Source organism: Sturnus vulgaris, chromosome 1 (genome assembly GCF_052056855.1).
Source record: "Sturnus vulgaris isolate bStuVul1 chromosome 1, bStuVul1.hap1, whole genome shotgun sequence".
Taxonomy (NCBI): domain Eukaryota; kingdom Metazoa; phylum Chordata; class Aves; order Passeriformes; family Sturnidae; genus Sturnus; species Sturnus vulgaris.
The window spans coordinates 88,716,772-88,729,953 of NC_142243.1; the positions used below are offsets into that span (position 1 = coordinate 88,716,772).

Genomic DNA, 13,182 nt, shown 5'->3' on the forward strand with positions numbered 1-13,182 from the left:
TCACTATACTGTATTTTATGTTGCATACATTCATCAAGTTTTATCTTCTAAAGTTACAGAGCAGATCTCTTAATTTCTGTCACATGAAATTCTTTCACATCCCTAGTAATTTTACACTTGGATCGGAATCTTTAGTTTCTTCTTTTTTTTTTCTCTCTGTTGAAATAACTCATGTTTTTAATAATGCTTATAAAATCCAAAATTCTCACTAGACTGTAAATTATAAGTTATTATGTACCACTGTTTTCAAAATTGTCTTTGGAGTCTTATAAGAACACTGTATTTTTTCAGATCTTTGTCCTTTTTGCTTTTAGTTCTATCTTATTACTTGTCTTACACTGAATTTGAAAACTAGGAAACAAAGGCACTGGAAAACTTGAAATGCTGCTTTGTTTTCGTTGTTGTGCACATTAATGGTTAATATAGAATCCTAAAAGGCGTTCCCAGGAGCTTTTTCTTTTCTTCTTTTAATCAAATGGTAATATATTTCCTATATGAGGAGAGTAGCTGACTTCTGTGATTTATGTTCATGTATTTTCAGATCCTAACCAGGTTATTTTGGGGGTGGTTTTTTTTGTTCCTTAAATTAATCTGCTTTACTATTAATAGAGCTCTATTTAGTATATATTACTTTGGAAACTTATTCTTGAAATACCTCTGACATATAAAAATTACCTTACTTGTTTCAAAAATCCTCAAAGTCCATGGACATTTCCCATATACATGGATGATAGCAGAGTAAAAATGTCAGAGTGGGATTTATGTTAATCAGAAAGAAGTCAAATGATAAAGTAAGAGACTTTTTCTTGCCCATCATATGTAAAATAAAATTAAAAGAAAATGTGAATATTTAGATGTGCAGAAGGCATTAAAACCACGAAAAGAAGGATGACAACTAAGTGGAATGAATTCGTTTGTGAGAATAGATTTTGAAAAAGACCTGTAGAAAATGGTAGGTGTATATGCCAAACACTTTAGTAGTCCCTCAAAAAATTCTGGTCTTGACAGCTGCTGCTGAGAAAAGATTAGTCACTGAGAGCTAGATGAGATGGAATAGCAGAATTATATGTTGGAAATCACCTGTTTTAGGAACACACGAGGAAAAAAATGTAATTAAATCCCATAAATCTGTGTCACTCCTGCCTTTTGCTCTCAGTAAACACTGTTTAAACATTGTTCTCATTGAAAGCTCCTGATAAATGTATATATACAAGTTGATCCTTTGCTTTGCCTATAACCAGGATTTTATTTGATGGAAGATTTCTGCTCTTTTCATAGCATTAAATAAGTGGAATTAAATGCTTCTGGTCTTTTTTGCCAAATATTCTGTTTGGAAATCTGACAAATGGCATTTGTATTAATTGTTTATTCTGTGAAACCAGTAAAATTTCCTGACTGAAATTTAAAAAGAGTTTTTAACAAGTCCCCATGATGTTTAGATGTTCAATCATTTTAGTGTATCTTTTTTTTTCTTATTAAGTTTGGTACTGTACCTAGGAATTTCAAACATAGTTCATGACCATCTCACTACTGTTGTCAACAAAAAAACATCTTTCCAAATAGACCATAGGATAATACAAGAAGGCATGCTTCTATACGTCTTTCATTTGCATATGCCAAGCAGATCTGCCAAAGGAAGCAATTCCACATGGCAATCCTGTGCAATGTGCTCTAGCATGACCCTTCTTGAGCAGGCAGGTTGGATCAGATGAGTACGGTGGTCACTTCCAAATTTATCCATTTTAATTCCCTGCTTCCAGAAGCCAGTTTCTGTCTCTGTGCTACCCCAGCCTTGTGGAGGGCAAGAGTATTTGAATGGTTGCATATCAGCAATGGAGAGACAAGAACATCTGGGTTTGGATCCGAAGCCAATTTTATTGAGTATACAAGGCATTTATATAGGGTTTTACTTGTATGGCACTTTTATAGGGTTCTGTCTTGGGTAACAATTTCCCATTGGTTACACATTCTTCATGGCATCATGTCACCTGGTAGCATTATCTTATCACAAAGTTTCACAACGTGTTTCTTGGTCACTTCTTGCCCAGGAGGTGTTTATCTGTGTCTGTGACTCCCACGGTTTCTGCTCCATCAGGCCCAAGATATCAGGCCCCTTTATCAGATCCATTGTACTCTGTGTTTTATTCCCTACAGTTGCACAGTGAGGTGAATCAAGGAACTGGTTTAATTGAAAGGTAACCTAGCAGAAGGAAAACGTTCAAAGTTCAACACCAAGTTCTGTTTATTCTCCATAGGAAGCAAAATCAAATTAATCATAGCAAAGTGCAACTACACTTATCCTCAGCATGTTTCATGAACTTCTTAAAGATCCTAGGATGAAGTTAATGATGTTTTCAAACTATTCAATGTCTTACAGATTTTTCAATTAGTAGGGTTTTTTAATGTATAATTTAAATTTTGTTTCTGCATTATTAGCTTTTTATTCTTGCCCTATTTATTGTGTACCTAGATACCAGATGATTTCATTTCACTGCCGTTCTTGTGTCTAGCATTTAAAAACTTGTATTTGCTTTCCTCTGTCTCTTTCCAAGTTGAAACAGTCCAAAAATGTTTATATCTTCCATTTTGCCTGCATTTTTTTTCTAGTCTTTGAGTACTCTTACACTTTTCCACTGAACATTCCTTACAAAATGTCTAAAGCTGTACATGATTCCAGCTGAGAACACACTCATTTTGAGGAAAAGGTCAATAAAATCAGAGAGCAGAACAGGAAGCCTGTTTAATTTTAATTGCTAAAGAGTAATATTTTCCTTTTTTTTTGTGTAAACCCCTTTACTACCTGCACATTTTTAACTCTTCTTTTCTTTCTTGTTCTTGAACCTTTGATGGTTTCCTTTTATAACACTTTGTTCAGAGAATCAAGCCAAATTAAATTTAGAAAAGTTAAGTGCTCATGCTGGAAAGCTTTCAGCTCCAAAATAGGGCTCCCAGTCTGTCTCTTTACCATTATATGAAGATATATGATTCGGTAAATGCTCATTTCAAAATTAAGTTGAAGTAGAGGATAGTTGAAAAGCCATTGTTGGTTTATTTTGGTAATGTTATCAGTGCACTGCACAGGAACTAGCAAAAAAAACCTTTTACAGTTTATTTTCCATTTTACCTGTCTTTTGTACCCATTTGTTTTCCATTATGCTGTAAAATGGTGTTAACACAGCATAAAACTCTGTTAATGCAGCATAAAATGCTATTATGAAATACAGTGCCTGAGATTCTGGAAACAAAATTAAAACCCAAATATACCCTCAAATATACCTGCTTTAAATTCAGTCATAAAATAATAATAACATGAAATTGTTGTTGAGATATTTCTTATAACCATTCCAATATTCTGCTTTTTGCACTTGAAATAAAATAAGCCTAGGTAAAATTCAGTTTGAGTACTTTCAGTGGTGAGTTTTTTTCTATTTATATATATTTCAAAACTGATTTTTTTTTACGTACAGGTGTTGCAAGTATTAGGATTGAAATGGAAAACTAAACTGTTTTGTCACCTAAGTGTTCCAAGACTTAAAATAAGCCCTAACAAAACCTGGCATGGATGCCTGGACAATACTGTTAACTGTAGTATCTGAGCTCTGTGCCAGATCCAAGAGGACCAAAACTATGAGTACAGAAGACTATTCTGAAAACATGCATAGCGCAATTCAGGAGGTAGGAATTTGTCTCTGTAAATTCCCAACCATATTATTCTAAGTAATTGTTTCAAAGTCATAGATAGACACCAGCATTAAGAGAGTTTACAGAGATCTTTGAAACACCAAGGGTGTATTTACAGAAAGACAGCCCTGGGAAATGGAGCATTAATCTAAGAGACAGCGACCTCTTCACAGTCAGGGAAGCCCTGGACACAGCGTGAGCAGTGAACCAGCTGCTACAGAAATGCAAAGGAACTCAGTGGTGCGTGAATGACGCATGAATGGCACTCACCGAGAATTTGATGTTCAATCCACTGTGTAAATACAGTGCACTGGATTTGCTAACTGCTTGTTATCTCTGCAGTTAATTAGCTGATCACCTATGTAATTTCAAAACTTGAAAATAACAACAGAATGTAAAGTGGCATTATCTGATTCCGGAAAAAACAATAGCAGGAATCTAATTATAGCTCCTGTATAAAATTGCCTTAGTTACAAATTTGAAGCCTTTTTAAAAAAAACTTAGCCATGGACACGAATGATGTCTTTTTACCTGAGGTCCAGTTTCAGTATTCAATCCAATCATTAAAGACCAGTGAGCTCCATTTTCTCAGTTGCTCAGTCTTTGGGATCCTCGCTTGTTTGCCCTTCAGAATCTAATTTTTGTATTTTTAGTATGGAGTAATATTTACAGTTCCTGCTATGTTGCAAGTTTCTTCTGACCCCTTTGACATTTCCAAAGTGGCTTTGTACATGGTCTTCTCTCAGTGCTGCAAATCTCAGGGGAATCTTGCTCACAAACACGACCTCAACTTCCATTGCTGTGATGATCTGTTTCCCATTATGCATTCCTCTACTGCTGAAAAACACAGAATCAGTCTCCTATTTTCACCTTAGACATCCATAAAGCATTTACATTATTCCTTCAGAAATCCCATTTCACTCGTCATGATGAAAAATCTCAAAACAATATAAAATTTCATATTAGTGCAGCACTAGCCTGAGTAAAATTTCTGCTCGTGAAAATATCTTATGTTGCCTCTCTCTTTCCTTCTCCTCTTCCACTTTTCCGTACACATACCTGTTGTCTCAAGTGGGCCATTTGTGTTTGTGTGTTTATGCACAGCACACCTATGAAAAGCAGCTGCTGCTGTCCATTCTGCAGTAGGACACGTCCTGCAGCTGTAGTTTCTTACTTATTTCCTCACCTATTAAAGGTCTGTTAAAGAACAAAGCTATGTTTGTTAAAAGTTTTGGTCACTAGGGAAATTTTGTATGTTGAATGGATTAACTTATTTTTAGATCAGTCTCAGTGCAGGAATGAATAGAAATATCATGTCATTACCATGGCTAAATATTTTGAAATGTCAAACCACAGCCTAGGGCTGTTAGAGTGAATAATAAATAATATATCTGCTTTGCCTGAAGTAGCATATTGTATACAATTTTGATGACTTTCCAGTACTTGGTAATACAGAGGGCAAAGTTTGTGATTATATGGTAATATTTCTAAGTATGAAAAAAAAAGAATAGTTACTAACATATTTTAAAGATTTGATTATTTGTTGTTTCTCCTCTGGATTGTCCTGTAAAAAAAGCTGTTGGAAATTGATTTTTAAACTTAGGAAATGCCTAAAACAATTTATTAATTTAAGTATCAAATTAAAAAGAATTGTAGTAATAACTTAATTCTATGTAGTTTTGCATTTTTTCATTTTAAATAAAGAGAAATATATCATGGAAGCATTAACTATATAGTAGAATATTAGAAGGTTCAATTCTGCAGAAGGAGAATACTTAATGTAAGTCAGGTAACAAATTTAAATACAGATGAATATAACACATCTAATTAATCTATGAGTAAGGACAAATTACATTCTTCTATATTAATGAAAAATACGTGCAAAATGTGTATCTAGTCTGGTTTATTTTATTTTTACAAAGGGATTAATCACTCTGAAACACGAGTTGTTGCAATAGAAATAGCATGTGTTTGTATATGTTTTTACAACTTTTCTGATTATTTTCAAAAACAAATATTGCAACAATTCCTCTTGGTTTTGTTTGTTTGTTTGTTTTCTGAGAAAGTGAAATTAAAAAGTGTAATTTTCTGCTACTAATTAAATGGACAATTGAAGAAATGTAAAATTTGAGTGGTAAAGACTGTTTTGTATGGTTTTACCGGTTTGAAATGGACTGAGGTATTTAACTTCTAAAATAGACCTGGTGTCCTGCTCAATTTGTGTTCTTGTTAAGGCTAGTTAGAAGCAGAGGGTGTAAAAACATGAATGAAAGTTTGACCTTTTGGTCAACATCAACAGCATTACATTCAATGTAGCCCAGATTTGTTTAGGATATGCAGTGTTGTGTTGAATGCTGTGAATGCCCAATGATTTTGTTTAATGGATGATCTTAGTAAATCATTACCCACCATGACCTGCATGATGCATTATGAAGTAATATGAAAGAATTAACACCTTGTACAATAGAATTATTTTAGTTAGTGGGTTTCAGTGTAGATTCAGATTCCATTTTCTCAGGGTTTTAATAAGGTTTTAGATCTGCAAGATGAAATTCGATTACAGATATTACAGGAGGTCTGCTTGTGAGTGGACTACATATCTGGGACCATGGGATTTTTCTTTCCTAGACCATTACAGTCATGAGTATGAGTAACTATTTTAATTTGTTCCCATAGTTGTCATCATTCTTCCTAAAATAACCCCCATGAACTTGCAATCTTCAAGAATTGTTCCAGCAGTAACAAATCAAGAATTCAACATTGAAAATTTGATCTCCATGTCTTTTCTGTACAGTGTCAAATGCTTAGGCTGGAGGTAGGGAAGTGAAGAGAGAAATTTGGCTAGCTTTGAGTTCTCTGATAGAAATACTGAACTTCCCAGTCTACCTTTTTATATCAATTTAACAGTGCAATAACCCAATATATATTATTTTTACTTTTCATCTGTTACTGAAAAACAAGTTACTGAAGTTCCAGAGACAGAAAAAGCTTCTAATTAACCTCTCTGACTGGACATCTGGTGTCTAAGCAGCTATAACCCACAGCAATTGGAAAAAGTTATATTTTGCAAAAGATATGGTGACGCTCCCACGTGATACTGTATTGAAACAGTATATTGCTTTACTTTTAATCTTTCCATCCTGATTATTGATGCAGATGCTTTGTCTCTCAGGAGATACCAGACACCAAAGATTTTCAACTGTGAAAGTGTGAGTGCCCCCTGCTACTTGATTTTATTGCTAACAGAACTGCCATGGGTGCTGACAATAATTGGCAAGTTCACTACTCCATCTTTATTTCATTTCTGTGTGTTATCTCACCCAACTCTCAACATCTGATAGGCTGAGCAAGGTCCTGATGCAGAGGAGGACAGACATCCCTTCTAGCTAAGACTTCCATGAGAATAAGAGACAGAAACTGCTTCAAATCTAGCAAGATGGAGCATTCTAATCCCTAAGAGCTTCAATCTGAGACCTAAGGCATGGTTCATACCATCCCTTAGTAACCCAGAAGAAAAGGGGAGATTTTAGTCTACAAAGAAATTTCACTATGAAATTTCACAACTACAATTTAAAATGCTAGCTTCCTTAAATATTCTTTGAAACGGGCATCCAAAACAATGACTATAGGCTAAGAAGTCAAGACTGAGAGTGGTACATTATCTAAGGCATATTTTCATATTTTGCAAACAAAAAAAAATTAATTTGCATCAATCTGGAAGAGAAAAAAAATAAAGAAATTAGGATGATGAGATGTCATCCTATGTGTAATTGCATGTCACAGATCTTAAACAGGGTTATCATGTTATGTTGTGCTGACATTTGTCAAATTGCCAATTTTGAGTGAGTTCACAGGGACTAATGTAATATTAGAGGGCAAAAAAGTTTTAGTTAAAGTTTGAAGCTCATGAATAGAATTTCAAAGAACAACTAGCACTTTCTAAACAGTTTCACAGGTTATCATATCTTCAGTAGCAGGGTTTTTTTAGTGAAATAGTGAAATACAGAGGTGGATATATTAATGTAAACTAAATCTTCAATTTTTCTTTGTATGTCAAATGAACAAGTTGTAAAGCACAGTTGGATGAATACATAAGACTCCTGATCCTCAGAACATCTAGCTTTCAAGTAAAATTAAAGGCATCTTGGGTAACCCATGGCATTGTTCATTTCCTTTTTCATATTTTCAAATGAGAAGAGATATATCATCAGGCCTATGATTCAAATGAAATAATTTAACACAGAATAATTCCTTCTTACATTGTACTCACAGGTAATGAGCTGGGTAGCATTTTACTGTGGTTGAACAATAAAAAAATAGCATTCAAAAATTCAGCTGTGTCACTGTATTTTTTACTGCATTTTAAAATAAAAATCTCTTAATTAAGTGTTATGTATATCTGTTCTCCTTTGTTCCTGACGAGTTCTCTCTGTTATGAGGAGGAAGAGGTATTATGAGATTTGTTGTTAGTGATGGGTCTTTCCTATGGGAAGTAGTTTCTGGAAACATTTCCTAAAGTAGATAAATTGAGTTCAGTTGCTTAAAAAATTTAAAATTAATTAAACGATCAAGATCTCTATGAATAATCTAAAACATCTTGGGCACTATTTGTTAACTACTTGTTAACTAACTTGTTACTTGTTAAAAAATAAGATAGTAGATTATAATCAATGAGAAGAAGAGTAGCATTATTAATAAATACAAATAACTCAGCTGTGCAAAAAGAGAAAATTCATATAATGAAACAGGCCAAGCTTGTATTGGCATACTTTGAAACCAAACCCTATTTTCTGCAGTCATTTCCTTTGATTTCTTATGAACTCCTATCAATTTATCAGAATGAAATTTTTATCTTTCAGGAACTATGAGGTTTTCCTATTCGTTGAACAAGATGATGGTCTTTGTTCTCTCATACACTTTCCCTGGGTTTCTGTCCCACAACAGAACTTAAAATAAAGCAACTATTGTGGTCAAACTCACCATGGCCTCAGCAACTGGTGGATCATGTTGGGGTTTGGGGTATAGGCTGGGCTCTAGAAATATCTGCACCATGGAGAGCAGGGATGAAAAGTGGAATCCCAGTCCAGCTGCCTGGCCAGTCTGGTATCTACGAAGTCTTGGCAGGTATCACCTATCACCTGCCTTCCACTAGCTCTTGTATGCCTGTGCTGTGAGGCTAGAAAATCTTGGCCTAAGGCTTATACTTCTTTTCAGCTATTACTGTTTTTTATAACTCTGCAGTTGCTTCTTCTGATAGCTGAAACCAGTTTACATGGTTGCACAACCTTGAGTCTCAAGCCAGAGGGTATGAGCCAGGTCTCTGCATGCCAAGAGGAGAAAAAGCAATTTTAAAGATGACTTTTTAAGTGGATAAGGTCACTAAACATTGCAGTCCTCTGGCACTAGAAAAAAAAAATCCTTCCCTAAGTGACACAGTTTTGATGGATTTTTAAGCAAGGTGTGGAAAAGCATGCTATCTGGGAAATGCTATATGTTAAAAGTGATACACCACTGTATAAATGAAGAAGGGGAGATGTGTGAGTGAGTTAGACACAGCTGAAATACCAGAAACAGAACAGACAAAGTAGGACTTGTTTACGTAGAATACTGATAAAATATTGCCAGCTATAGAGAGAGATTTTTTTATTTTTCCTTGCAATATTGACCAGATTTTCAAAGCACACAGTTAGGTTTAATAGTACAAACCTATGAGGAAGACCTTATTTTCAAAAAATTCAAGTTTTCATATAGGTACTAAGTAAAATGCTCTTTCTCTTTATTATTTTATTTTTTGTTATAATCTAGTTGTGTGCTTGGAGTTACTGTGTTGTCTTGGAATTACTTGAAAAGACAATATGTAACTGGCAATAACTTTGCTTGCCTTAACAGCCCACGTCAAAATTCTTTATACTGAAATTCTTTTCTTGAAGGTATAGGCTTTTTGTGAATATAATTTAATTAACTTCTAAAAAGTTGACGTTTTCATCCTTTTGCTTTTAGTATTTATTTGTAAGAGCTTCCCTTTGAAGGCATCATTCTCATCACAGGGAGACTATATTCCTGTTAGCAAAGACTGCTGGATGTCCATGACTGTTGCACAGAGAGCAGATTGCATATTTACAAAGGTGTTAAAGCTGAGCAGCCTGTACTGCATTTAATATTGTTCCTTACCAGTGAGTTAATAATATCTGTTATGAAACACAAGGCAATGCTTTGTTCAGCACTGACACTGATAAATATGGTTTTCAGTGGTTTTGGTCATTTCCTCATTTGGTCTCTAGTCCTTAGAGAAAAAAACAGTTAAAATTATTGCCAGCCTTTCCTTCTGATGATATTGGCTCATTGTTTGTTTGCCACCACCATTTGGTCAGGATGGAACTACTGGGAAAAATAAACTCCCTGAAAATGCAAAGTGCTGCCAGCTTTGAAGAGAAATGACACACGATGGATATTTGCTGTTAGTGTTTGCATTTCCAGGGTCTTTTAGAAAGGACAATTTTTTCAGCTGCTGTTCATATAGCTGGCATATTTGCTGGATGTGAACCGCAGTGTTATCAAACATGCCTAATGCAGCCAGTGACATTCAAAAATCTGATGAATTCGTGACCTGATTCGACAAGGTGTCCACATGAAATAATTTTAAAGTCCAATGATAATAAATAGGGGCAAAGCTGGCTGTGTTTCTTTTAGGGTCATTCAGTATTGTAGGTGTCTCTAGCTTTGTTATTTTAACATGGCCACAGGACTTTCGATATCCATCCAGTGTGTTTCAAACTTTCTTTGTTGTTTTCCAATGATTGTCCACTTGATACACAAAATAGCTGGAGGTATCTCCAGAGAGGGAATTGTGAATAAGGCCTGTTTTGGTGTTCAAATAAAATAGACCTGCTGGCAAAATTTGTAAATAGGAGCTATTGAAATAAGTAAAATTGCAAATTGTTTTGTTTGGCTTTACTTCATTGCTAAACTAAAAAAGTAGAAATTGACACTTACTGACTACTAATAAATAATTAAAAATTTCAAAACATGACAGATTTTTTTCCTCATTTTTGTAAAGAAATTCTTCTCAGGAGTAAATTATTAATCTTAGATTATACCCTTATAATTTCTCCTCCACTGGAGTATTTTACCTGCTTTTGCTGTGAGTTGCCAGTAAGTGTTTCAACACAGCAAAAAAGGAATTAATCAAGGCATAGTGTTGCCTGAATTTTATTATGAGTCTTAGCTCACTTGGTAGTCTTAAGTATCAGCCCCTGGAATTCCTCCCTTAAAGATTACTAGCTTGACTATTAAGACTAAAAAATAATAATTAAGAAACTCACATTATTTTTGGTGGACAAAAGATGGAAAATGTGCAACTACAGGCTCAATGAACAGATGGCAAATTAAAAACATACAGGTGTATATATAAATAAATAAATTCATCAATCTGCAATTGTATGTTACATCAAAACAATCAAAGCTCTGATTTTTAGTGTTAGGAACTGACAATCTATGGCAAATATAACAAGAATTACATGTGATAATCTTATAACTTGTTTTATCATTTTGACCAGAACTTTTATGTCATTTTTTTAAACAAACAATTAGGCCTTTAAGAAACCAGCATTATGAAGTGTGAACTTACTGATGAGCTTGAAAGCCAAAATGAAGCACCTTTGAAAAATAGAAGCAACCAACTTTCATGTTGCTGACAAAATTGTTGTTGAACAATCATATTCCATGAACAGGTCAAGGTACTTTTTCGTTTTGCTGTCATGTTCACGGTGCTGGAAGAGCAAGGTCCCTGGGATGTCACAGGCTCCCTTCTGTACCGTGATCATCCTCTGTACTGCCTGGCATTTCCTCTGCTATTGGGCTCTTTGTTGCTTTAACAAAGAATGGAAACTTCTCAGCCACAAATGCTTTTCATCCTGGCCGTCTTTCAAGGTCCAAAAAGTAACCAAACATCTTTACAGTTCTAAGTCTCAGCCATGACAGATGTCCTGCAGCACCGAAATACGACCTGTAGACTTGTGGATATCCAAAACACCTCAGTAGAAGGTCAGCAGAGTTTTCAGTCAGATTTTCAGAAAAAAAACTTGCTATTAAAAAGCCATACATACTATGAAGGTCTGTTTTTCCAAATAATTTAGAATTTTAATGGCTTTAAACTGCATTTCCTTAGGGATCTCCGTGCTAAATGACACCATTTGGGGGAGCTGTTTGACTGCAACTCTGCAAAACTTGCAGCTTGTCTTTGTCCCATCATGAGCACAGCAACACCAGGGAAGGAGACACCCTGTGACAAAAAAGGCAAGAGTTAACCGTGACAGACTAGTAGAAAAGAACATATTATTTTTATAAAATAGTAAACAGAAAGAAAAAGAAAAAAAAAACAACAAACAAAAAAAACCACACACACACACACACAAAAACCAACAAAACAAACAAACAAACAAAGAAAAAATCCCAGATTTTCACAATCGAAAAAATCTGAAAACCAAGCAGGAAAGATGCCACCACCAAAGAGTCCTAGCTGCTCTAGAGAGCAAAAGTCAAAAGAAAAGAACACTAATCTAGGTAATTGGATTCATAATTAAAAAATACTTTTCCATCTCTCTAGTTTCTCCAGCCTTATGTGCTTGGGTAAATAAAAAAAGCTAATTTTCGATTCAAGGCTAATGCCTTTTTGTGTAGGTTCATAGACTAGGAAATACTTCAGTTACAGAAACCTCTTGCACAGTGTAAGGTGGTAAACTCAGTTTCAGAGCAGTTGGGTGTTTTTCTCTCACTTCTCCATCTGAAATTGCAGTAAGAAAACAATCTTTCTTGATCATGTTTGTAAATTTCTGCTCACTCCACCCTGGTATTTGCATTCTCGACCATCACATATTTATAAATAGTAGATATATCATGTTTCAGTGTTCTTTTTACTGGGCAAAAATATTTCATTTATTCTTATCTTGAAAGATATGACTTCCATTCCCTCTGATGATCCAGGTAATTTTTTTTTTTACCTGAATTACCTGTCATTATTATTACTACTACAGTAACTATTGAGAAAACCAGGTTTTGGATTTGCACATTGTTGAGTTTATAGCAACAGTTCTGATGTTTGGATCAAGTAATTATTTTCTGAATTATGGTGGGTTTGTTTTTTGTGGTTTTTTTGTTTGTTTGTTTGTGGTTTTTTTCCTTTTTTTTTTCTTTTTTTTCCTTTCCTTTTTTTTTTTAAACTTTCTTTTATTATGTGCTATGGCTACTATTCACTAGATATTAAATGCAAACCTTAAATCTTTCTGTGACTGCTTGGTGTGTTATGTTTGTGGTTGGACTCCATGATCATAAGGGTCTTTTCCAACCAAAATAACTCTATGAATCTATACCGATTTCGTGTGTCAGATATGGAGCAACCTGTGGGACAAGATCCTTGGTACCAGCCAATTTGGGGTCATTAACTCTTTTCGTTTTCCTTCCATTTTTTTTCGTGGTGGATTCTGTTTTCCTACTGTCTTCAAG

The 13,182-nt window shown here is 34.6% G+C and overlaps 1 long non-coding RNA gene across 1 annotated transcript; it reads right to left on the reverse strand.

The window, feature by feature from the left end:
- Positions 1–1,855: 1,855 nt before the first annotated feature.
- Positions 1,856–12,227, reverse strand: LOC148225344 (uncharacterized). The gene is made up of 3 exons (XR_015806037.1): positions 11,309–12,227; positions 4,213–4,515; positions 1,856–2,200 (listed from the first exon to the last, which is right to left on the reverse strand). It is a non-coding gene; the product is annotated as an uncharacterized LOC148225344 (long non-coding RNA).
- Between the last annotated feature and the right edge of the window lie 955 nt (positions 12,228–13,182).